General features: G+C 57.5%; 2 protein-coding genes across 2 annotated transcripts in view; one reads left to right on the top strand and one right to left on the bottom strand.

Annotated features, from left to right (window-relative positions):
* The window catches only part of LOC141270771 (uncharacterized), a 129,401-nt gene extending 110,794 nt beyond the window's left edge, over positions 1-18,607 (bottom strand). The window contains exon 1 of the mRNA XM_073680884.1: positions 18,525-18,607. The gene's annotated coding sequence lies outside the window, so the exon portion shown is untranslated. The remainder of the gene's footprint in view (positions 1-18,524) is intronic.
* Positions 1-26,619, top strand: part of LOC141270719 (uncharacterized) — a 477,393-nt gene that overhangs the window by 167,222 nt on the left and 283,552 nt on the right. The window lies entirely within an intron of this gene.

Consider the following 26,619-nt stretch of genomic DNA (forward strand, 5'->3'; position numbering starts at 1 on the left):
CTCCAGGACTGAGTCCTGTCCCCTCTATCACACAGTCCCTGTTCCCTCATTACCGGTCCCCAGAGCAGAGTCCCGATGCTTTCCCCATGACTGCGTCCTGTCCCCTCTATCACACAGTCCCTGCTCCCTCATTACCGGTCCCAGTGCAGAGTCCCGGTGCTTCCCCCAGGACTGAGTCCTGTCCCCGCTATCACACAGTCCCTGCTCCCTCATTACCGGTCCCCAGTGCAGAGTCACGGTGCTTCCCCCAGGACTGAGTCCTGTCCCCTCTATCACACAGTCCCAGCTCCCTAATTACCGGTCCCCAGTGCAGAGTCCCGGTGCTTCCCCCAGGACTGAGTCCTGTCCCCTCTATCACACAGTCCCTGCTCCCTAATTACCGGTCCCCAGTGCAGAGTCCCGGTGCTTCCCCCAGGACTGAGTCCTGTCCCCTCTATCACACAGTCCCCGGTCCCTCATTACCGGTCCCCAGTGCAGAGTCCCGGTGCTTCCCCCAGGACTGAGTCCTGTCCCCTCTATCACACAGTCCCCGCTCCCTCATTACCGGTCCCCAGTGCAGAGTCCCGATGCTTCCCCCAGGACTGAGTCCTGTCCCCTCTATCACACAGTCCCTGTTCCCTCATTACCGGTCCCCAGTGCAGAGTCCCGGTGCTTCCCCCAGGACTGAGTCCTGTCCCCTCTATCACACAGTCCCTGCTCCTTCATTACCGGTCCCCAGTGCAGAGTCCCGGTGCTTCCCCGAGGACTGAGTCCTGTCCCCTCTATCACACAGTCCCTGCTCTCTCATTACCGGTCCCCAGTGCAGAGTCCCGGTGCTTCCCCCAGGACTGAGTCCTGTCCCCTCTATCACACAGTCCCTGCTCCCTCACTACCGATCCCCAGTGCAGAGTCCCGGTCCTTCCCCCAGGACTGAGTGCTGTCCCCTCTATCACACAGTCCATGCTCCCTCATTACCGGTCCCCAGTGCAGAGTCCCGGTGCTTCCCCCAGGACTGAGTCCTGTCCCCTCTATCACACAGTCCCAGCTCCCTAATTACCGGTCCCCAGTGCAGAGTCCCGGTGCTTCCCCCAGGACTGAGTCCAGTCCCCTCTATCACACAGTCCCTGATCCGTCATTACTGGTCCCTAGTGCAGAGTCCCGATGCTTCCCCCAGGACTGAGTCCTGTCCCCTCTATCACACAGTTCCTGCTCCCTCATTACCGGACCCAGTGCAGAGTCCCGGTGCTTCCTCCAGGACTGAGTCCTGTCCCCTCTATCACACAGTCCCTGTTCCCTCATTACCGGTCCCCAGAGCAGAGTCCCGATGCTTTCCCCATGACTGCGTCCTGTCCCCTCTATCACACAGTCCCTGCTCCCTCATTACCGGTCCCAGTGCAGAGTCCCGGTGCTTCCCCCAGGACTGAGTCCTGTCCCCGCTATCACACAGTCCCTGCTCCCTCATTACCGGTCCCCAGTGCAGAGTCACGGTGCTTCCCCCAGGACTGAGTCCTGTCCCCTCTATCACACAGTCCCAGCTCCCTAATTACCGGTCCCCAGTGCAGAGTCCCGGTGCTTCCCCCAGGACTGAGTCCTGTCCCCTCTATCACACAGTCCCCGCTCCCTCATTACCGGTCCCCAGTGCAGAGTCCCGGTGCTTCCCCCAGGACTGAGTCCTGTCCCCTCTATCACACAGTCCCTGCTCCCTCATTACCGGTCCCCAGTGCAGAGTCCCGGTGCTTCCCCCAGGACTGAGTGCTGTCCCCTCTATCACACAGTCCATGCTCCCTCATTACCGGTCCCCAGTGCAGAGTCCCGATGCTTCCCGCAGGACTGAGTCCTGTCCCCTCTATCACACAGTCCCTGTTCCCTCATTACCGGTCCCCAGTGCAGAGTCCCGGTGCTTCCCCAAGGACTGAGTCCTGTCCCCTCTATCACACAGTCCCTGCTCCCTCATTACCGGTCCCCAGTGCAGAGTCCCAGTGCTTCCCCCAGGACTGAGTCCTGTCCCCTCTATCACACAGTCCCTGCTCTCTCATTACCGGACCCAGTTCAGAGTCCCGGTGCTTCCTCCAGGAATGAGTCCTGTCCCCTCTATCACACAGTCCCTGTTCCCTCATTACCGGTCCCCAGAGCAGAGTCCCGATGCTTTCCCCGGGACTGCGTCCTGTCCCATCTATCACACAGTCCCTGCTCCCTCATTACCGGTCCCCAGAGCAGAGTCCCGATGCTTTCCCCGGGACTGCGTCCTGTCCCCTCTATCACACAGTCCCTGCTCCCTCATTACCGGTCCCCAGTGCAGAGTCCCGGTGCTTCCCCCAGGACTGAGTCCTGTCCCCTCTATCACACAGTCCCTGCTCCCTCATTACCGGTCCCCAGTGCAGAGTCCCGGTGCTTCCCCCAGGACTGAGTCCTGTCCCCTCTATCACACAGTCCCAGCTCCCTAATTACCGGTCCCTAGTGCAGAGTCCCGGTGCTTCCCCCAGGACTGAGTCCTGTCCCCTCTATCACACAGTCCCAGCTCCCTAATTACCGGTCCCCAGTGCAGAGTCCCGGTGCTTCCCCCAGGACTGAGTCCTGTCCCCTCTATCACACAGTCCCTGCTCCCTCATTACCGGTCCCCAGTGCAGAGTCCCGGTGCTTCCCCCAGGACTGAGTCCTGTCCCCTCTATCACACAGTCCCAGTTCCCTAATTACCGGTCCCCAGTGCAGAGTCCCGGTGCTTCCCCCAGGACTGAGTCCTGTCCCCTCTATCACACAGTCCCAGCTCCCTAATTACCGGTCCCCAGTGCAGAGTCCCGGTGCTTCCCCCAGGACTGAGTCCTGTCCCCTCTATCACACAGTCCCCGGTCCCTCATTACCGGTCCCCAGTGCAGAGTCCCGGTGCTTCCCCCAGGACTGAGTCCTGTCCCCTCTATCACACAGTCCCCGCTCCCTCATTACCGGTCCCCAGTGCAGAGTCCCGGTGCTTCCCCCAGAACTGAGTCCTGTCCCCTCTATCACACAGTCCAAGCTCCCTAATTACCGGTCCCCAGTGCAGAGTCCAGGTGCTTCCCCCAGGACTGAGTCCAGTCCCCTCTATCACACAGTCCCTGATCCGCCATTACTGGTCCCCAGTGCAGAGTCCCGATGCTTCCCCCAGGACTGAGTCCTGTCCCCTCTATCACACAGTCCCTGCTCCCTCATTACCGGACCCAGTGCAGAGTCCCGGTGCTTCCTCCAGGACTGAGTCCTGTCCCCTCTATCACACAGTCCCTGTTCCCTCATTACCGGTCCCCAGAGCAGAGTCCCGATGTTTCCCCAGGACTGCGTCCTGTCTCCTCTATCACACAGTCCCTGCTCCCTCATTACCGGTCCCCAGTGCAGAGTCCCGGTGCTTCCCCCAGGACTGAGTCCTGTCCCCTCTATCACACAGTCCCTGCTCCCTCATTACCGGTCCCCAGTGCAGAGTCTCGGTGCTTCCCCCAGGACTGAGTCCTGTCCCCTCTATCACACAGTCCCAGCTCCCTAATTACCGGTCCCCAGTGCAGAGTCCCGGTGCTTCCCCCAGGACTGAGTCCTGTCCCCTCTATCACACAGTCCCAGCTCCCTAATTACCGGTCCCCACTGCAGAGTCCCGGTGCTTCCCCCAGGACTGAGTCCTGTCCCCTCTATCACACAGTCCCCGCTCCCTCATTACCGGTCCCCAGTGCAGAGTCCCGATGCTTCCCCCAGGACTGAGTCCTGTCCCCTCTATCACACAGTCCCCTCTCCCTCATTTCCGGTCCCCAGTGCAGAGTCCCGGTGCTTCCCCCAGGACTGAGTCCTGTCCCCTCTATCACACAGTCCCCGCTCCCTCATTACCGGTCCCCAGTGCAGAGTACCGGTGCTTCCCCCAGGACTGAGTCCTGTCTCCTCTATCACACAGTCCCTGTTCCCTCATTACCAGTCCCCAGTGCAGAGTCCCGGTGCTTCCCCCAGGACTGAGTCCTGTCCCCTCTATCACACAGTCCCTGCTCCCTCATTACCGGTCCCCAGTGCAGAGTCCCGGTGCTTCCCCCAGGACTGAGTCCTGTCCCCTCTATCACACAGTCCCTCCTCCCTCATTACCGGTCCCCAGTGCAGAGTCCCGGTGCTTCCCCCAGGACTGAGTCCTGTCCCCTCTATCACACAGTCCCAGCTCCCTAATTACCGGTCCCCAGTGCAGAGTCCCGGTGCTTCCCCCAGGACTGAGTCCTGTCCCCTCTATCACACAGTCCCAGCTCCCTAATTACCGGTCCCCAGTGCAGAGTCCCGGTGCTTCCCCCAGGACTGAGTCCTGTCCCCTCTATCACACAGTCCCAGCTCCCTAATTACCGGTCCCCAGTGCAGAGTCCCGGTGCTTCCCCCAGGACTGAGTCCTGTCCCCTCTATCACACAGTCCCCGGTCCCTCATTAACGGTCCTCAGTGCAGAGTCCCGGTGCTTCCCCCAGGACTGAGTCCTGTCCCCTCTATCACACAGTCCCCGCTCCCTCATTACCGGTCCCCAGTGCAGAGTCCCGGTGCTTCCCCCAGGACTGAGTCCTGTCCCCTCTATCACACAGTCCCCGCTCCCTCATTACCGGTCCCCAGTGAAGAGTCCCGGTGCTTCCCCCAGGACTGAGTCCTGTCCCCTCTATCACACAGTCCCAGCTCCCTAATTACCGGTCCCCAGTGCAGAGTCCCGGTGCTTCCCCCAGGACTGAGTCCAGTCCCCTCTATCACACAGTCCCTGATCCGCCATTACTGGTCCCCAGTGCAGAGTCCCGATGCTTCCCCCAGGACTGAGTCCTGTCCCCTCTATCACACAGTCCCTGCTCCCTCATTACCGGACCCAGTGCAGAGTCCCGGTGCTTCCTCCAGGACTGAGTCCTGTCCACTCTATCACACAGTCCCTGTTCCCTCATTACCGGTCCCGAGAGCAGAGTCCCGATGCTTTCCCCAGGACTGCGTCCTGTCCCCTCTATCACACAGTCCCTGCTCCCTCATTACCGGTCCCCAGTGCAGAGTCCCGGTGCTTCCCCCAGGACTGAGTCCTGTCCCCTCTATCACACAGTCCCTGCTCCCTCATTACCGGTCCCCAGTGCAGAGTCCCGGTGCTTCCCCCAGGACTGAGTCCTGTCCCCTCTATCACACAGTCCCAGCTCCCTAATTACCGGTCCCCAGTGCAGAGTCCCGGTGCTTCCCCCAGGACTGAGTCCTGTCCCCTCTATCACACAGTCCCAGCTCCCTAATTACCGGTCCCCAGTGCAGAGTCCCGGTGCTTCCCCCAGGACTGAGTCCTTTCCCCTCTATCACACAGTCCCCGCTCCCTCATTACCGGTCCCCAGTGCAGAGTCCCGATGCTTCCCCCAGGACTGAGTCCTGTCCCCTCTATCACACAGTCCCCGCTCCCTCATTACCGGTCCCCAGTGCAGAGTCCCGATGCTTCCCCCAGGACTGAGTCCTGTCCCCTCTAACACACAGTCCCCGCTCCCTCATTACCGGTCCCCAGTGCAGAGTCCCGGTGCTTCCCCCAGGACTGAGTCCTGTCCCCTCTATCACACAGTCCCCGCTCCTTCATTACCGGTCCCCAGTGCAGAGTACCCGTGCTTCCCCCAGGACTGAGTCCTGTCCCCTCTATCACACAGTCCCTGTTCCCTCATTACCGGTCCCCAGTGCAGAGTCCCGGTGCTTCCCCCAGGATTGAGTCCTGTCCCCTCTATCACACAGTCCCTGCTCCCTCATTACCGGTCCCCAGTGCAGAGTCCCGGTGCTTCCCCCAGGACTGAGTCCTGTCCCCTCTATCACACAGTCCCTGCTCCCTCATTACCGGTCCCCAGTGCAGAGTCCCGGTGCTTCCCCCAGGACTGAGTCCTGTCCCCTCTATCACACAGTCCCTGCTCCCTCATTACCGGTCCCCAGTGCAGAGTCCCGATGCTTCCCCCAGGACTGAGTCCTGTCCCCTCTATCACACAGTCCCTGCTCCCTCACTACGAATCCCCAGTGCAGAGTCCCGGTGCTTCCCCCACGACTGAGTGCTGTCCCCTCTATCACACAGTCCATGCTCCCTCATTACCGGTCCCCAGTGCAGAGTCCCGGTGCTTCCCCCAGGACTGAGTCCTGTCCCCTCTATCACACAGTCCCAGCTCCCTAATTTCCGGTCCCCAGTGCAGAGTCCCGGTGCTTCCCCCAGGACTGAGTCCTGTCCCCTCTATCACACAGTCCCCGGTCCCTCATTAACGGTCCCCAGTGCAGAGTCCCGATGCTTCCCCCAGGACTGAGTCCTGTCCCCTCTATCACACAGTCCCCGCTCCCTCATTACCGGTCCCCAGTGCAGAGTCCCGATGCTTCCCCCAGGACTGAGTCCTGTCCCCTCTATCACACAGTCCCAGCTCCCTAATTTCCGGTCCCCAGTGCAGAGTCCCGGTGCTTCCCCCAGGACTGAGTCCTGTCCCCTCTATCACACAGTCCCCGGTCCCTCATTATCGGTCCTCAGTGCAGAGTCCCGGTGCTTCCCCCAGGACTGAGTCCTGTCCCCTCTATCACACAGTCCCCGCTCCCTCATTACCGGTCCCCAGTGCAGAGTCCCGGTGCTTCCCCCAGGACTGAGTCCTGTCCCCTCTATCACACAGTCCCCGCTCCCTCATTACCGGTCCCCAGTGCAGAGTCCCGGTGCTTCCCCCAGGACTGAGTCCTGTCCCCTCTATCACACAGTCCCAGCTCCCTAATTACCGGTCCCCAGTGCAGAGTCCCGGTGCTTCCCCCAGGACTGAGTCCAGTCCCCTCTATCACACAGTCCCTGATCCGCCATTACTGGTCCCCAGTGCAGAGTCCCGATGCTTCCCCCAGGACTGAGTCCTGTCCCCTCTATCACACAGTGCCTGCTCCCTCATTACCGGACCCAGTGCAGAGTCCCGGTGCTTCCTCCAGGACTGAGTCCTGTCCCCTCTATCACACAGTCCCTGTTCCCTCATTACCGGTCCCCAGAGCAGAGTCCCGATGCTTTCCCCAGGACTGAGTCCTGTCCCCTCTATCACACAGTCCCTGCTCCCTCATTACCGGTCCCCAGTGCAGAGTCCCGGTGCTTCCCCCAGGACTGAGTCCTGTCCCCTCTATCACACAGTCCCTGCTCCCTCATTACCGGTCCCCAGTGCAGAGTCCCGGTGCTTCCCCCAGGACTGAGTCCTGTCCCCTCTATCACACAGTCCCAGCTCCCTAATTACCGGTCCCCAGTGCAGAGTCCCGGTGCTTCCCCCAGGACTGAGTCCTTTCCCCTTTATCACACAGTCCCCGCTCCCTCATTACCGGTCCCCAGTGCAGAGTCCCGATGCTTCCCCCAGGACTGAGTCCTGTCCCCTCTATCACACAGTCCCCGCTCCCTCATTACCGGTCCCCAGTGCAGAGTCCCGGTGCTTCCCCCAGGACTGAGTCCTGTCCCCTCTATCACACAGTCCCCGCTCCTTAATTACCGGTCCCCAGTGCAGAGTACCCGTGCTTACCCCAGGACTGAGTCCTGTCCCCTCTATCACACAGTCCCTGTTCCCTCATTACCGGTCCCCAGTGCAGAGTCCCGGTGCTTCCCCCAGTACTGAGTCCTGTCCCCTCTATCACACAGTCCCTGCTCCCTCATTACCGGTCCCCAGTGCAGAGTCCCGGTGCTTCCCCCAAGACTGAGTCCTGTCCCCTCTATCACACAGTCCCTGCTCCCTCATTACCGGTCCCCAGTGCAGAGTCCCGGTGCTTCCCCCAGGACTGAGTCCTGTCCCCTCTATCACACAGTCCCTGCTCCCTCATTACCGGTCCCCAGTGCAGAGTCCCGATGCTTCCACCAGGACTGAGTCCTGTCCCCTCTATCACACAGTCCCTGCTCCCTCACTACGAATCCCCAGTGCAGAGTCCCGGTGCTTCCCCTAGGACTGAGTCCAGTCCCCTCTATCACACAGTCCCTGATCCGTCATTACTGGTCCCCAGTGCAGAGTCCCGATGCTTCCCCCAGGACTGAGTCCTGTCCCCTCTATCATACAGTCCCTGCTCCCTCATTACCGGACCCAGTGCAGAGTCCCGGTGCTTCCTCCAGGACTGAGTCCTGTCCCCTCTATCACACAGTCCCTGTTCCCTCATTACCGGTCCCCAGAGCAGAGTCCCGATGCTTTCCCCAGGACTGAGTCCTGTCCCCTCTATCACACAGTCCCTGCTCCCTCATTACCGGTCCCCAGTGCAGAGTCCCGGTGCTTCCCCCAGGACTGAGTCCTGTCCCCTCTATGACACAGTCCCTGCTCCCTCATTACCGGTCCCCAGTGCAGAGTCCCGGTGCTTCCCCCGGGACTGAGTCCTGTCCCCTCTATCACACAGTCCCTGCTCCCTCATTACCGGTCCCCAGTGCAGAGTCCCGGTGCTTCCCCCAGGACTGAGTCCTGTCCCCTCTATCACACAGTCCCTGCTCCCTCATTACCGGTCCCCAGTGCAGAGTCCTGGTGCTTCCCCCAGGACTGAGTCCTGTCCCCTCTATCACACAGTCCCTGTTCCCTCATTACCGGTCCCCAGAGCAGAGTCCCGATGCTTTCCCCAGGACTGCGTCCTGTCCCCTCTATCACACAGTCCCTGCTCCCTCATTACCGGTCCCCAGTGCAGAGTCCCGGTGCTTCCCCCAGGACTGAGTCCTGTCCCCTCTATGACACAGTCCCTGCTCCCTCATTACCGGTCCCCAGTGCAGAGTCCCGGTGCTTCCCCCGGGACTGAGTCCTGTCCCCTCTATCACACAGTCCCTGCTCCCTCATTACCGGTCCCCAGTGCAGAGTCCCGGTGCTTCCCCCAGGACTGAGTCCTGTCCCCTCTATCACACAGTCCCTGCTCCCTCATTACCGGTCCCCAGTGCAGAGCCCTGGTGCTTCCCCCAGGACTGAGTCCTGTCCCCTCTATCACACAGTCCCTGCTCCCTCATTACCGGTCCCCAGTGCAGAGTCCCAGTGCTTCCCCAGGACTGAGTCCTGTCCCCTCTATCACACAGTCCCTGCTCCCTCATTACCTGTCCCCAGTGCAGAGTCCCGGTGCTTCCCCCAGGACTGAGTCCTGTCCCCTATATCACACAGTCCGTGCTCCCTCATTACCGGTCCCCAGTGCAGAGTCCCGGTGCTTCCCCCAGGACTGAGTCCTGTCCCCTGTATCACACAGTCCCTGCTCCCTCATTACCGGTCCCCAGTGCAGAGTACCGGTGCTTCCCCCAGGACTGAGTCCTGTCCCGTCTATCACACAGTCCCTGCTCCCTCATTACCGGTCCCCAGTGCAGAGTCCTGGTGCTTCCCCCAGGGCTGAGTCCTGTCCCCTCTATCACACAGTCCCCGCTCCCTCATTACCGGTCCCCAGTGCAGAGTCCCGGTGCTTCCCCCAGGACTGAGTCCTGTTCCCTCTATCACACAGTCCCTGCTCCCTCATTACCGGTCCCCAGTGCAGAGTCCCGGTGCTTCCCCCAGGACTGAGTCCTGTCCCCTCTATCACACAGTCCCTGCTCCCTCATTACCGGTCCCCAGTGCAGAGTCCCGGTGCTTCCCCCAGGACTGAGTCCTGTCCCCTCTATCACACAGTTCCCGCTCCCTCATTACCGGTCTCCAGTGCAGAGTCCTGGTGCTTCCCCCAGGACTGAGTCCTGTCCCCTCTATCACACAGTCCCTGCTCCCTCATTACCGGTCCCCAGTGTAGAGTACCGGTGCTTCCCCCAGGACTGAGTCCTGTCCCCTCTATCACACAGTCCCTGCTCCCTCATTACCGGTCCCCAGTGCAGAGTCCCGGTGCTTCCCCCGGGACGGAGTCCTGTCCCCTCTATCACACAGTCCCTGCTCCCTCATTACCGGTCCCCAGTGCAGAGTCCCGGTGCTTCCCCCAGGACTGAGTCCTGTCCCCTCTATCACACAGTCCCTGCTCCCTCATTACCGGTCCCCAGTGCAGAGTCCCGGTGCTTCCCCCAGGACTGAGTCCTGTCCCCTATATCACACAGTCCGTGCTCCCTCATTACCGGTCCCCAATGCAGACTCCCGATGCTTCCCCCGGGACTGAGTCCTGTCCCCTCTATCACACAGTCCCTGCTTCCTCATAACCGGTCCCCAGTGCAGATTCCCGGTGCTTCCCCCAGGACTGAGTCCTGTCCCCTCTATCACACAGTCCCTGCTCCCTCATTACCGGTCCCCAGTGCAGAGTCCCGGTGCTTCCCCCGGGACTGAGTCCTGTCCCCTCTATCACACAGTCCCTGCTCCCTCATTCCCGGTCCCCAGTGCAGAGTCCCGGTCCTTCCCCCAGGACTGAGTCCTGTCCCCTCTATCACACAGTCCCTGCTCCCTCATTACCGGTCCCCAGTGCAGAGTCCCGGTGCTTCCCCCAGGACTGAGTCCTGTCCCCTCTATCACACAGTCCCTGCTCCCTCATTACCGGTCCCCAGTGCAGAGTCCCGGTGCTTCCCCCAGGACTGAGTCCTGTCCCCTCTATCACACAGTCCCTGCTCCCTCATTACCGGTCCCCAGTGCAGAGTCCCGGTGCTTCCCCCAGGACTGAGTCCTGTCCCCTCTATCACACAGTCCCTGCTCCCTCATTACCGGTCCCCAGTGCAGAGTCCCGGTGCTTCCCCAGGACTGAGTCCTGTCCCCTCTATCACACAGTCCCTGCTCCCTCATTACCGGTCCCCAGTGCAGAGTCCCGGTGCTTCCCCCAGGACTGAGTCCTGTCCCCTATATCACACAGTCCCTGCTCCCTCATTACCGGTCCCCAGTGCAGAGTCCCGGTGCTTCCCCCAGGACTGAGTCCTGTCCCCTCTATCACACAGTCCCTGCTCCCTCATTACCGGTCCCCAGTGCAGAGTCCCGGTGCTTCCCCCAGGACTGAGTCCTGTCCCCTATATCACACAGTCCGTGCTCCCTCATTACCGGTCCCCAATGCAGACTCCCGATGCTTCCCCCGGGACTGAGTCCTGTCCCCTCTATCACACAGTCCCTGCTTCCTCATAACCGGTCCCCAGTGCAGATTCCCGGTGCTTCCCCCAGGACTGAGTCCTGTCCCCTCTATCACACAGTCCCTGCTCCCTCATTACCGGTCCCCAGTGCAGAGTCCCGGTGCTTCCCCCGGGACTGAGTCCTGTCCCCTCTATCACACAGTCCCTGCTCCCTCATTCCCGGTCCCCAGTGCAGAGTCCCGGTCCTTCCCCCAGGACTGAGTCCTGTCCCCTCTATCACACAGTCCCTGCTCCCTCATTACCGGTCCCCAGTGCAGAGTCCCGGTGCTTCCCCCAGGACTGAGTCCTGTCCCCTCTATCACACAGTCCCTGCTCCCTCATTACCGGTCCCCAGTGCAGAGTCCCGGTGCTTCCCCCAGGACTGAGTCCTGTCCCCTCTATCACACAGTCCCTGCTCCCTCATTACCGGTCCCCAGTGCAGAGTCCCGGTGCTTCCCCCAGGACTGAGTCCTGTCCCCTCTATCACACAGTCCCTGCTCCCTCATTACCGGTCCCCAGTGCAGAGTCCCGGTGCTTCCCCAGGACTGAGTCCTGTCCCCTCTATCACACAGTCCCTGCTCCCTCATTACCGGTCCCCAGTGCAGAGTCCCGGTGCTTCCCCCAGGACTGAGTCCTGTCCCCTATATCACACAGTCCGTGCTCCCTCATTACCGGTCCCCAGTGCAGAGTCCAGGTGCTTCCCCCAGGACTGAGTCCTGTCCCCTGTATCACACAGTCCCTGCTCCCTCATTACCGGTCCCCAGTGCAGATTACCGGTGCTTCCCCCAGGACTGAGTCCTGTCCCCTCTATCACACAGTCCCTGCTCCCTCATTACCGGTCCCCAGTGCAGAGTCCCGGTGCTTCCCCCAGGGCTGAGTCCAGTCCCCTCTATCACACAGTCCCCGCTCCCTCATTACCGGTCCCCAGTGCAGAGTCCCGGTGCTTCCCCCAGGACTGAGTCCTGTCCCCTCTATCACACAGTCCCTGCTCCCTCATTACCGGTCCCCAGTGCAGAGTCCCGGTGCTTCCCCCAGGACTGAGTCCTGTCCCCTCTATCACACAGTCCCTGCTCCCTCATTACCGGTCCCCAGTGCAGAGTCCCGGTGCTTCCCCCAGGACTGAGTCCTGTCCCCTCTATCACACAGTCCCTGCTCCCTCATTACCGGTCCCCAGTGTAGAGTACCGGTGCTTCCCCCAGGACTGAGTCCTGTCCCCTCTATCACACAGTCCCTGCTCCCTCATTACCGGTCCCCAATGCAGAGTCCCGGTGCTTCCCCCGGGACTGAGTCCTGTCCCCTCTATCACACAGTCCCTGCTCCCTCATTACCGGTCCCCAGTGTAGAGTTCCGGTGCTTCCCCCAGGACTGAGTCCTGTCCCCTGTATCACACAGTCCCTGCTCCCTCATTACTGGTCCCCAGTGTAGAGTTCCGGTGCTCCCCCAGGACTGAGTCCTGTCCCCTCTATCACACAGTCCCTGCTCCCTCATTACTGGTCCCCAGTGTAGAGTTCTGGTGCTCCCCCAGGACTGAGTCCTGTCCCCTCTATCACACAGTCCCTGCTCCCTCATTACCGATCTCCAGTGCAGAGTCCCGGTGCTTCCCCCAGGACTGAGTGCTGTCCCCTCTATCACACGGTCCCTGCTCCCTCATTACCGGTCCCCAGTGCAGAGTCCCGATGCTTCCCCCAGGACTGAGTCCTGTCCCCTCTATCACACAGTCCCTGCTCCCTCATTACCGGTCCCCAGTGCAGAGTCCCGGTGCTTCCCCCAGGACTGAGTCCTGTCCCCTCTATCACACAGTCCCTGCTCCCTCATTACCGGTCCCCAGTGTAGAGTCCCGGTGCTTCCTCCAGGACTGAGTCCTGTCCCCTCTATCACACAGTCCCTGCTCCCTCATTACCGGTCCCCAGTGCAGAGTCCCGGTGCTTCCCCCAGGACTGAGTCCTGTCCCCTCTATCACACAGTCCCTGCTCCCTCATTACCGGTCCCCAGTGTAGAGTCCGGGGGCTTCCCCCAGGACTGAGTCCTGTCCCCTCTATCACACAGTTCCTGCTCCCTCATTACCGGTCCCCAGTGTAGAGTTCCGGTGCTTCCTCCAGGACTGAGTCCTGTCCCCTCTATCACACAGTCCCTGCTCCCTCATTACCGGTCCCCAGTGCAGAGTCCCGGTGCTTCCCCCAGGACTGAGTCCTGTCCCCTCTATCACACAGTCCCTGCTCCCTCATTACCAGTCCCCAGTGTAGAGTCCCGGTGCTTCCCCCAGGACTGAGTCCTGTCCCCTCTATCACACAGTCCCTGTTCCCTCATTACCGGTCCCCAGTGCAGAGTCCCGGTGCTTCCCCCAGGACTGAGTCCTGTCCCCTCTATGACACAGTCCCTGCTCCCTCATTACCGGTCCCCAGTGCAGAGTCCCGGTGCTTCCCCCGGGACTGAGTCCTGTCCCCTCTATCACACAGTCCCTGCTCCCTCATTACCGGTCCCCAGTGCAGAGTCCCGGTGCTTCCCCCAGGACTGAGTCCTGTCCCCTCTATCACACAGTCCCTGCTCCCTCATTACCGGTCCCCAGTGCAGAGTCCTGGTGCTTCCCCCAGGACTGAGTCCTGTCCCCTCTATCACACAGTCCCTTCTCCCTCATTACCGGTCCCCAGTGCAGAGTCCCAGTGCTTCCCCAGGACTGAGTCCTGTCCCCTCTATCACACAGTCCCTGCTCCCTCATTACCTGTCCCCAGTGCAGAGTCCCGGTGCTTCCCCCAGGACTGAGTCCTGTCCCCTATATCACACAGTCCGTGCTCCCTCATTACCGGTCCCCAGTGCAGAGTCCCGGTGCTTCCCCCAGGACTGAGTCCTGTCCCCTGTATCACACAGTCCCTGCTCCCTCATTACCGGTCCCCAGTGCAGAGTACCGGTGCTTCCCCCAGGACTGAGTCCTGTCCCGTCTATCACACAGTCCCTGCTCCCTCATTACCGGTCCCCAGTGCAGAGTCCTGGTGCTTCCCCCAGGGCTGAGTCCTGTCCCCTCTATCACACAGTCCCCGCTCCCTCATTACCGGTCCCCAGTGCAGAGTCCCGGTGCTTCCCCCAGGACTGAGTCCTGTTCCCTCTATCACACAGTCCCTGCTCCCTCATTACCGGTCCCCAGTGCAGAGTCCCGGTGCTTCCCCCAGGACTGAGTCCTGTCCCCTCTATCACACAGTCCCTGCTCCCTCATTACCGGTCCCCAGTGCAGAGTCCCGGTGCTTCCCCCAGGACTGAGTCCTGTCCCCTCTATCACACAGTTCCCGCTCCCTCATTACCGGTCTCCAGTGCAGAGTCCTGGTGCTTCCCCCAGGACTGAGTCCTGTCCCCTCTATCACACAGTCCCTGCTCCCTCATTACCGGTCCCCAGTGTAGAGTACCGGTGCTTCCCCCAGGACTGAGTCCTGTCCCCTCTATCACACAGTCCCTGCTCCCTCATTACCGGTCCCCAGTGTAGAGTCCGGGGGCTTCCCCCAGGACTGAGTCCTGTCCCCTCTATCACACAGTTCCTGCTCCCTCATTACCGGTCCCCAGTGTAGAGTTCCGGTGCTTCCTCCAGGACTGAGTCCTGTCCCCTCTATCACACAGTCCCTGCTCCCTCATTACCGGTCCCCAGTGCAGAGTCCCGGTGCTTCCCCCAGGACTGAGTCCTGTCCCCTCTATCACACAGTCCCTGCTCCCTCATTACCAGTCCCCAGTGTAGAGTCCCGGTGCTTCCCCCAGGACTGAGTCCTGTCCCCTCTATCACACAGTCCCTGTTCCCTCATTACCGGTCCCCAGTGCAGAGTCCCGGTGCTTCCCCCAGGACTGAGTCCTGTCCCCTCTATGACACAGTCCCTGCTCCCTCATTACCGGTCCCCAGTGCAGAGTCCCGGTGCTTCCCCCGGGACTGAGTCCTGTCCCCTCTATCACACAGTCCCTGCTCCCTCATTACCGGTCCCCAGTGCAGAGTCCCGGTGCTTCCCCCAGGACTGAGTCCTGTCCCCTCTATCACACAGTCCCTGCTCCCTCATTACCGGTCCCCAGTGCAGAGTCCTGGTGCTTCCCCCAGGACTGAGTCCTGTCCCCTCTATCACACAGTCCCTTCTCCCTCATTACCGGTCCCCAGTGCAGAGTCCCAGTGCTTCCCCAGGACTGAGTCCTGTCCCCTCTATCACACAGTCCCTGCTCCCTCATTACCTGTCCCCAGTGCAGAGTCCCGGTGCTTCCCCCAGGACTGAGTCCTGTCCCCTATATCACACAGTCCGTGCTCCCTCATTACCGGTCCCCAGTGCAGAGTCCCGGTGCTTCCCCCAGGACTGAGTCCTGTCCCCTGTATCACACAGTCCCTGCTCCCTCATTACCGGTCCCCAGTGCAGAGTACCGGTGCTTCCCCCAGGACTGAGTCCTGTCCCGTCTATCACACAGTCCCTGCTCCCTCATTACCGGTCCCCAGTGCAGAGTCCTGGTGCTTCCCCCAGGGCTGAGTCCTGTCCCCTCTATCACACAGTCCCCGCTCCCTCATTACCGGTCCCCAGTGCAGAGTCCCGGTGCTTCCCCCAGGACTGAGTCCTGTTCCCTCTATCACACAGTCCCTGCTCCCTCATTACCGGTCCCCAGTGCAGAGTCCCGGTGCTTCCCCCAGGACTGAGTCCTGTCCCCTCTATCACACAGTCCCTGCTCCCTCATTACCGGTCCCCAGTGCAGAGTCCCGGTGCTTCCCCCAGGACTGAGTCCTGTCCCCTCTATCACACAGTTCCCGCTCCCTCATTACCGGTCTCCAGTGCAGAGTCCTGGTGCTTCCCCCAGGACTGAGTCCTGTCCCCTCTATCACACAGTCCCTGCTCCCTCATTACCGGTCCCCAGTGTAGAGTACCGGTGCTTCCCCCAGGACTGAGTCCTGTCCCCTCTATCACACAGTCCCTGCTCCCTCATTACCGGTCCCCAGTGCAGAGTCCCGGTGCTTCCCCCGGGACGGAGTCCTGTCCCCTCTATCACACAGTCCCTGCTCCCTCATTACCGGTCCCCAGTGCAGAGTCCCGGTGCTTCCCCCAGGACTGAGTCCTGTCCCCTCTATCACACAGTCCCTGCTCCCTCATTACCGGTCCCCAGTGCAGAGTCCCGGTGCTTCCCCCAGGACTGAGTCCTGTCCCCTATATCACACAGTCCGTGCTCCCTCATTACCGGTCCCCAATGCAGACTCCCGATGCTTCCCCCGGGACTGAGTCCTGTCCCCTCTATCACACAGTCCCTGCTTCCTCATAACCGGTCCCCAGTGCAGATTCCCGGTGCTTCCCCCAGGACTGAGTCCTGTCCCCTCTATCACACAGTCTCTGCTCCCTCATTACCGGTCCCCAGTGCAGAGTCCCGGTGCTTCCCCCGGGACTGAGTCCTGTCCCCTCTATCACACAGTCCCTGCTCCCTCATTCCCGGTCCCCAGTGCAGAGTCCCGGTGCTTCCCCCAGGACTGAGTCCTGTCCCCTCTATCACACAGTCCCTGCTCCCTCATTACCGGTCCCCAGTGCAGAGTCCCGGTGCTTCCCCCAGGACTGAGTCCTGTCCCCTCTATCACACAGTCCCTGCTCCCTCATTACCGGTCCCCAGTGCAGAGTCCCGGTGCTTCCCCCAGGACTGAGTCCTGTCCCCTCTATCACACAGTCCCTGCTCCCTCATTACCGGTCCCCAGTGCAGAGTCCCGGTGCTTCCCCCAGGACTGAGTCCTGTCCCCTCTATCACACAGTCCCTGCTCCCTCATTACCGGTCCCCAGTGCAGAGTCCCGGTGCTTCCCCAGGACTGAGTCCTGTCCCCTCTATCACACAGTCCCTGCTCCCTCATTACCGGTCCCCAGTGCAGAGTCCCGGTGCTTCCCCCAGGACTGAGTCCTGTCCCCTATATCACACAGTCCGTGCTCCCTCATTACCGGTCCCCAGTGCAGAGTCCAGGTGCTTCCCCCAGGACTGAGTCCTGTCCCCTGTATCACACAGTCCCTGCTCCCTCATTACCGGTCCCCAGTGCAGATTACCGGTGCTTCCCCCAGGACTGAGTCCTGTCCCCTCTATCACACAGTCCCTGCTCCCTCATTACCGGTCCCCAGTGCAGAGTCCCGGTGCTTCCCCCAGGGCTGAGTCCAGTCCCCTCTATCACACAGTCCCCGCTCCCTCATTACCGGTCCCCAGTGCAGAGTCCCGGTGCTTCCCCCAGGACTGAGTCCTGTCCCCTCTATCACACAGTCCCTGCTCCCTCATTACCGGTCCCCAGTGCAGAGTCCCGGTGCTTCCCCCAGGACTGAGTCCTGTCCCCTCTATCACACAGTCCCTGCTCCCTCATTACCGGTCCCCAGTGCAGAGTCCCGGTGCTTCCCCCAGGACTGAGTCCTGTCCCCTCTATCACACAGTCCCTGCTCCCTCATTACCGGTCCCCAGTGTAGAGTACCGGTGCTTCCCCCAGGACTGAGTCCTGTCCCCTCTATCACACAGTCCCTGCTCCCTCATTACCGGTCCCCAGTGCAGAGTCCCGGTGCTTCCCCCGGGACTGAGTCCTGTCCCCTCTATCACACAGTCCCTGCTCCCTCATTACCGGTCCCCAGTGTAGAGTTCCGGTGCTTCCCCCAGGACTGAGTCCTGTCCCCTGTATCACACAGTCCCTGCTCCCTCATTACTGGTCCCCAGTGTAGAGTTCCGGTGCTCCCCCAGGACTGAGTCCTGTCCCCTCTATCACACAGTCCCTGCTCCCTCATTACTGGTCCCCAGTGTAGAGTTCTGGTGCTCCCCCAGGACTGAGTCCTGTCCCCTCTATCACACAGTCCCTGCTCCCTCATTACCGGTCTCCAGTGCAGAGTCCCGGTGCTTCCCCCAGGACTGAGTGCTGTCCCCTCTATCACACGGTCCCTGCTCCCTCATTACCGGTCCCCAGTGCAGAGTCCCGATGCTTCCCCCAGGACTGAGTCCTGTCCCCTCTATCACACAGTCCCTGCTCCCTCATTACCGGTCCCCAGTGCAGAGTCCCGGTGCTTCCCCCAGGACTGAGTCCTGTCCCCTCTATCACACAGTCCCTGCTCCCTCATTACCGGTCCCCAGTGTAGAGTCCCGGTGCTTCCTCCAGGACTGAGTCCTGTCCCCTCTATCACACAGTCCCTGCTCCCTCATTACCGGTCCCCAGTGCAGAGTCCCGGTGCTTCCCCCAGGACTGAGTCCTGTCCCCTCTATCACACAGTCCCTGCTCCCTCATTACCGGTCCCCAGTGTAGAGTCCCGGTGCTTCCCCCAGGACTGAGTCCTGTCCCCTCTATCACACAGTTCCTGCTCCCTCATTACCGGTCCCCAGTGTAGAGTTCCGGTGCTTCCTCCAGGACTGAGTCCTGTCCCCTCTATCACACAGTCCCTGCTCCCTCATTACCGGTCCCCAGTGCAGAGTCCCGGTGCTTCCCCCAGGACTGAGTCCTGTCCCCTCTATCACACAGTCCCTGCTCCCTCATTACCAGTCCCCAGTGTAGAGTCCCGGTGCTTCCCCCAGGACTGAGTCCTGTCCCCTCTATCACACAGTCCCTGCTCCCTCATTACCGGTCCCCAGTGTAGACTTCTCCTCAGCTTCAGCTCTTACCTGTGGCCGCTTCCTACACAGCAAACCCTTCAGTTCCTACAAGTCCCTTCCTGCTCCTCCCATGTGACTGATCACATGACTGTGACATCATCACAGGTCCTGGATGCAGAACTGCAAAGGTTCCCAGAATAGAAAGAGGGATAAACTCTGCTCAGCTCCGGGAAATGTCTCTTCCCCCTACCGCCCCCAGCCACAGACATTTACCACTTCTCTCTCCCCGTCAAGAGGAGATGTCGGAGGGGGCATGAGGGCAATGAGGGGCATTCAGCAGACGCCCGAGACTGCAGGGCAGAGACCCAAATCCAGGACTGTGTACTTGATGTTGTTACATCGTCATCTTCGCAATAGAGGGCCCAGCCTGCCTCCTCATCCTTCACATATGCCGACATGCACACATACAGTACAGACCAAAAGTTTGGACACGCCTTCTCATTTAAAGATTTTTCTGTATTTTCATGACTATGAAAATTGTACATTGACACTGAAGGCATCAAAACTATGAATTAACACATGTGGAATTATATACTTAACAAAAAAGTGTGAAACAACTGAAAATATGTCTTATATTCTAGGTTCTTCAAAGTAGCCACCTTTTGCTTTGATGACTGCTTGGCACACTCTTGGCATTCTCTTGATGAGCTTCAAGAGGTAGTCACCGGAAATGGTCTTCCAACAATTTTGAAGGCGTTCCAGAGATGCTTAGCACTTGTTGGCCCTTTTGCCTTCACTCTGCGGTCCAGCTCACCCCAAACCATCTCGATTGGGTTCAGGTCTGGTGACTGTGGAGGCCAGGTCATCTGGCGTAGCACCCCATCACTCTCATTCTTGGTCAAATAGCCCTTACACAGCCTGGAGGTGTGTTTGGGGTCATTGTCCTGTTGAATTATAAATAATGGTCCAACTAAACGCAAACCGGATGGAATAGCATTTCGCTGCAAGATGCTGTGGTAGCCATGCTGGTTCAGTATGCCTTCAATTTTGAATAAATCTCCAACAGTGTCACCAGCAAAGCACCCCCACACCATCACACCTCCTCGTCCATGCTTCATGGTGGGAACCAGGCATGTAGAGTCCATCAGTTCACCTTTTCTGCGTCGCACAAAGACACGGTGGTTGGAACCAAAGATCTCAAATTTGGATTCATCAGACCAAAGCACAGATTTCCACTGGTCTAATGTCCATTCCTTGTGTTCTTTAGCCCAAACAAGTCTCTTCTGCTTGTTGCTTGTCCTTAGCAGTGGTTTCCTAGCAGCTATTTTACCATGAAGGCCTGCTGCACAAAGTCTCCTCTTAACAGTTGTTGTAGAGATGTGTCTGCTGCTAGAACTCTGTGTGGCATTGACCTGGTCTCTAATCTGAGCCGCTGTTAACCTGTGATTTCTGAGGCTGGTGACTCGGATAAACATCCTCAGAAGCAGAGGTGACTCTTGGTCTTCCTTTCCTGGGGCGGTCCTCATGTGAGCCAGTTTCTTTGTAGTGCTTGATGGTTTTTGCAACTGCACTTGGGGACACTTTCAAAGTTTGCCCAATTTTTCGCACTGACTGACCTTCATTTCTTAAAGTAATGTTGGCCACTCGTTTTTCTTTACTTAGAATTTGTATTATAGCAAGAAGAAAGCAGCTAACAGTCTATTCAGTAGGACTATCAGCTGTGTATCCACCAAACTTCTGCACAACACAACTGATGGTCCCAGCCCCATTTATAAGGCAAGAAATCCCACTTATTAAACCTGACAGGGCACACCTGTGAAGTGAAAACCATTTCCGGTGACTACCTCTTGAAGCTCATCAAGAGAATGCCAAGAGTGTGCAAAGCAGTCATCAAGGCAAAAGGTGGCTACTTTGAAGAACCTAGAATATAAGACATATTTTCAGTTGTTTCACACTTTTTTGTTAAGTATATAATTCCACATGTGTTAATTCATAGTTTTGATGCCTTCAGTGTGAATGTACAATTTTCATAGTCATGAAAATACAGAAAAATCTATAAATGAGAAGGTGTGTCCAAACTTTTGGTCTGTACTGTACATGACGTTGGTTTCGTCAGTTCAAGGTGGGTTAGCCCCTGCCCCCCATCTTAACTTTAACCCCCTCAAAAAAAAAAAAAACGACAGACACCATGGCTTGGATGTAATTGGCCACAGTGGCCTTTTATTATCAATAATAAAATTGTGTTATATACAGTGCCTACAAGTAGTATTCAACCCCCTGCAGATTTAGCTGGTTTGATAAGATGCAAATAAGTTAGAGCCTTCAAACTGCAAACGAGAGTAGGTTTTATGAACAGAAGCATAAATCTTACAAACCAAAAAGTTATGTTGCTCAGTTGAATTTTATTAAATTTTAAACATAAAAGTGTGGGTCAATTATTATACAACCCCTATGTTTAATATTTTGTGGAATAACCCTTGTTTGCAATTACAGCTAATAATCGTCATTTATAAGACCTGATCAGGCCGGCACAGGTCTGTGGAGTTATCTTGGCCCACTCCTCCATGCCGATCTTCTCCAAGTTATCTAGGTTCTTTGGGTGTCTCATGTGGACTTTATTCTTGAGCTCCTTCCACAAGTTTTCAATTGGGTTAAGGTCAGGAAACTGACTAGGCCACTCCAACACCTTGACTTTTTCCCTATTGAACCAGGCCTTGGTTTTCTTGGCTGTGTGCTTTGGGTCGTTGTCTTGTTGGAAGATGAAATTACGACCCATCTTAAGATCCTTGATGGAGGAGCGGAGGTTCTTGGCCAAAATCTCCAGGTAGGCCGTGCTATCCATCTTCCCATGGATGCGGACCAGATGGCCAGGCCCCTTGGCAGAGAAACAGCCCCACAGCATGATGCTGCCACCACCATGCTTGACTGTAGGGATGGTATTCTTGGGGTCGTATGCAGTGCCATCCAGTCTCCAAACGTCACGTGTGTGGTTGGCACCAAAGATCTCGATCTTGGTCTCATCAGACCATAGAACCTTGAACCAGTCTGTCTCAGAGTCCTCCAAGTGATCATGAGCAAACTGTAGACGAGCCTTGACATGACGCTTTTAAAGTAAAGGTACCTTACGGGCTCGTCTGGAACGGAGACCATTGTGGTGGAGTACGTTACTTATGGTATTGACTGAAACCAATGTCCCCACTGCCATGAGATCTTCCCGGAGCTCCTTCCTTGTTGTCCTTGGGTTAGCCTTGACTCTTCAGACAAGCCTGCCCTCGGCACGGGAGGACACTTTCAAAGGCTGTCCTGGCCGATGAAGGCTAACAGTAGTTCCATAAGCCTTCCACTTACGGATGATGCTCCCAACAGTGGAGACAGGTAGGCCCAACTCCTTGGAAAGGGTTTTGTACCCCTTGCCAGCCTTGTGACCCTCCACGATCTTGTCTCTGATGGCCTTGGAATGCTCCTTTGTCTTTCCCATATTGACCATGTCTGAGTGCTGTTCACAAGTTTGGGGAGGGTCTTAAATAGTCAGAAAAGGCTGGCAAAAGAGATCTTTAATCCACACATGTGAAGCTCATTATTCTTGGTGCCTGAACTACTTCTTAATACTTTAGGGGGACCAAACAGAATTCTTGTGGCTTGAGGGGTTGAATAATAAATGACACTCTGAATTAACTTTTAACGTTTTAAAAAAACAAACAAAAAAAAAAAACAAAAACAAAATTTGCTGCAGTGCATTTCCCACTTCCAGGCTGATCTACAGTACAAATGTCACAATGCCAAGTTAATTCCGCATGTGTCAACCAGCTAAATCTGCAGGGGGTTGAATACTACTTGTAGGCGCTGTATATACACTGCTCAAAAACATAAAGGGAACACTCAAATAACACATCCTAGATCTGAATGAATGAAATATTCTCATTGAATACTTTGTTCTGTACAAAGTTGAATGTGCTGACAACAAAATCACACAAAAATCATCAATGGAAATCACATTTATTAACCAATGGAGGCCTGGATTTGGAATCACCCCCAAAATCAAAGTGGAAAAACACACTACAGGCTGATCGAACTTTGATGTCCTTAAAACAAGTCAGTATTGTGTGTGGCCTCCACGTGCCTGTATGACCTCCCTACAACGCCTGGGCATGCTCCTGATGAGGTTGCGGATGGTCTCCTGTGGGATCTCCTCCCAGACCTGGACTAAAGCATCCGCCAACTCCTGGACAGTCTGTGGTGCAACATGACGTTGGTGGATGGAGCGAGACATGATGTACCAGATGTGCTCAATCAGATTCAGGTCTGGGGAACGGGCGGGCCAGTCCATAGCTTCAATGCCTTCATCTTGCAGGAACTGCTGACACACTCCAGCCACATGAGGTCTGGCATAGTCCTGCATTAGGAGGAACCCAGGGCCAACCGCACCAGCATATGGTCTCACAAGGGGTCTGAGGATCTCATCTCGGTACCTAATGGCAGTCAGGCTACCTCTGGCAAGCACATGGAAGGCTGTGCGGCCCTCCAAAGAAATGCCACCCCACACCATTACTGACCCACTGCCAAACCGGTCATGCTGAAGGATGTTGCAGGCAGCAGATCGCTCTCCACTGCGTCTCCAGACTGTGTCACATCTGTCACATGTGCTCAGTGTGAACCTGCTTTCATCTGTGAAGAGCACAGGGCGCCAGTGGCAACTTTGCCAATCCTGGTGTTCTGTGGCAAATGCCAAGCGTTCTGCTCGGTGTTGGGCTGTGAGCACAACCCCCATCTGTGGACGTCAGGCCCTCATACCACCCTCATGGAGTCGGTTTCTAACCGTTTGTGCAGACACATGCACATTTGTGGCCTGCTGGAGGTCATTTTGCAGGGCTATGGCAGTGCTCCTCCTGTTCCTCCTTGCACAAAGGTTGAGGTAGCGGTCCTGCTGCTGGGTTGTTGCCCTCCTACAGCCTCCTCCACGTCTCCTGGTGTACTGGCCTTTCTCCTGGTAGCGCCTCCAGCCTCTGGACACTACGCTGACTGACACAGCAAACCTTCTTGCCACAGCTCACATTGATGTGCCATCCTGGATGAGCAGCACTACCTGAGCAACTTCTGTGGGTTGTAGAGTCCGTCTCATGCTACCACGAGTGTGAAAGCACAAACAACATTCAAAAGTGACCAAAACATCTGCCTGAAAGCATTGGTACTGAGATGTGGTCTGTGGTCCCCACCTGCAGAACCACTCCTTTATTGAGTGTGTCTTGATAATTGCCAAGAATTTCCATCTATTGTCCATTCCATTTGCACAACAGCATGTGAAATTGGTTGTCAATCAGTGTTGCTTCCTACGTGGACAGTTTGATTTCACAGAAGTTTGATTTACTTGGAGTTATATACTGTTTTTTTAGTGTTCCCTTTATTTTTTTGAGCAGTGTATATATAAGACACGTTAAGGTCCTTGATGCTAAGAAGGGTCTGGTGATCCCAATGACACAACTCCACTTATTCCCAGCTGCGCACTTCAAACTCGGGAGCACCAAGAACCTCCCCCAAAACTGGGGGTTCAAAAACGGTTTGAAAACCGCCACACTCTGGACTCGACATTCCTTTTGCCGTGAGTCCCACAAATCACCAGACCCAAATATCACACAAGCGATGGATCCATGTCCTGTGGACACTCCCATACCAATTCATAACCAACTTAAAGGACCCTAAGCAGGCATGCCACTAGGAGTCGTCCTACAGCTTTCAGGAGAGGATAAACCCTCTATGGAGGAAACCTCTAGGGAACCATGGCTGACGGACTGCCCTTCCCTTGGGCTTAGAAGGATGCTGATCTTACGATTTAAGGCGTGGTACAGTTGAACATGACATAGTGTACACAATGATTAATTTGCAAATACAGAGTAAAGCATCCCTCACCCTCATGTTATGGCTGCCTACCGTATGCAAAATTGCCACTATGACCCATGAAGTTTTATCAAAAACAGGGCGGGCGGGTCTTGTGATGTGTCCTGAAAGTGGGGAAAGAGGCCAGACCACTCCCATGGTGGCCTTATAAGTGGCCCCCACCTGTCCCCTCCCTCCCTATACCTGTTCCCAGCTATGCCACACCCTGTCATGCCGGTTTCCACCCCACTGCCTTTGGCCAGTGCTCCAGCCTTTTCTATACGCAGACATGTACACACACGGTAAGCAGACATGCACACACATGCTTGCACACTGTAAGTAACCTCCGGAGAACGTCTGTAAGTGCATCTCTACTATTGTGTAATAGTCACAGGCAGGGCTGACTCCAGGTTTTCGCGGGCCTCGGGTGAAAGAGTCTCAGTGTGCCCCACATACAGTACGCAGACATGCGCACGCACACAGTACGCAGACACGAGCACGTACACAGTACGCAGACATGCGCGCACACACACAGTACGCAGACATGCACACACACACACAGTACGCAGACATGCACACACACACACAGTATGCAGACATGCACACACACACACAGTACGCAGACATGCACACACACACACAGTACGCAGACATGCACACACACACAGTACGCAGACATGCACACACACACAGTACGCAGAAATGCACACACAGTACGCAGTGTGGTAGGACGACTCGCTCGGCCACTTCCGGAAGTAGACTCAGGAACCTGGGTTTTCCTTGCAGGCTTTATTTAAAGCATAAAGCTCTGCACTCCAGCAAAATAAATACAGCCTTACTTGACTAAACAACAAAACAAAAGATAAACTATAGCACAGTCCATATATGTGTGTGCGGGTCATCTTCTGTAAGGTTCTCCTTACCGTTTTCCTGACATGTGCGTCCTCACCTGGATCTGGGGGTGGAGCGGATGTCGTGCCACGGATCTACCCTGCTAGGAGCTCCATCTGTCGTTGCTGCTGCTGGATTTGCTCTATCAGGAGTTTATTTGTCTCCTGCTGCTGCTCCCGTTGCTCTCTGTGGGTCTGCAAGTGCAGTTGCTGTATGCTCTGCTGGCTTTGGACCAGGTGCTTAATGAGCTCCTCCATGCTGCCGGACTTCTCTGGCTGGCTGGCGGCCTTTACCCAGGACATCCACTGGTATCTGTGGCAGGTACACGTGTTCCTGGAATCTTGCATGCACTCTAGCACCAACTGTGGTAGGACGACTCGCTCGGCTACTTCCGGAAGTAGACTCAGGAATAGTGTTGAGCCACCCCCGTAGTGTTCGAGTTCGGTTCGGTTCGTCGAACACCCGTGTGTTCGCCGAACTGTTTGTCGAACTGTTCGTCGATGTAGCGCTGGCGTCCCTGCCCTCTGCTAGGCAGGGACGCTGCTCCCCTCACCGCTCTGCTCCGTGCCCGGCGTCCTCTCCCCGCTCTGCTGTCAGCGCGCGCTCCTTCCCGGCGTCCTCCTCCCGCTCTGCTCTCAGCGCGCGCTCCTTCCCGGCCCCTGTGCTTAGGGCGCGCGCGGGCTCCCCTCCTCTTAAAAGGGGCCGCGCGCGCCGTCCTAAGGAGTCCCCGGCCAATGGCCGGAGGACTTCATCATATATAAGGCACCTCCTCCAAAATGGAGGTGCCCGAGCAATGTTGTTTGCACCTGTGTCTCACCTGTGCTTCAGCCCTCAGGTCCCGTTGCCAGTTTCCTGCCAGTTTCCTGCTAGTTACCTGCCAGTTACCTGCCTGATTCCTGCCTGAATACTTGTTACCTGTCTGCCAGTCTGAGGTCCGACGGTCTGCCTTACTACTCCTGTCAGTCTGTCTAAAGGACCAGCCTGCCCGCTCACCTGGGAGCGCATACCAGCTACCTGCCTGCTTGCCTGAGGTCCGACGGTCTGCCTTACTACTCCGGTCAGTCTGTCTATGGACCAGCTTGCCCGCTCACCTGGGAGCGCTTCTCCGTTATCTGCCTGCTTGCCAGCCCGGAGGCTCCGTTGTCACGTGCTGTGACCACCAGCTATCTCAGAGACTCTTGCCCGCTCACCTGGGAGCGCATCTCCGTTACCTGCCTGCTTGCCAGCCCGGAGGTTCCGTTGTCACGTTCGGTGACCACCAGCTATTCCAGAGACTCTTGCCCGCTCACCTGGGAGCGCTTCTCCGTTACCTACCTGCCTGCCAGCCCGGAGGTTCCGCCGTCACGTGCCGTGACCACCTGCTATTCCAGAGACTCTCGCTTGCTCACCTGGGAGCACACAT

This window comes from Phyllobates terribilis, unplaced genomic scaffold (genome assembly GCF_046119375.1).
Source record: "Phyllobates terribilis strain yellow unplaced genomic scaffold, ASM4611937v1 Scaffold_5__5_contigs__length_657084704, whole genome shotgun sequence".
In the NCBI taxonomy this organism is placed as follows: domain Eukaryota; kingdom Metazoa; phylum Chordata; class Amphibia; order Anura; family Dendrobatidae; genus Phyllobates; species Phyllobates terribilis.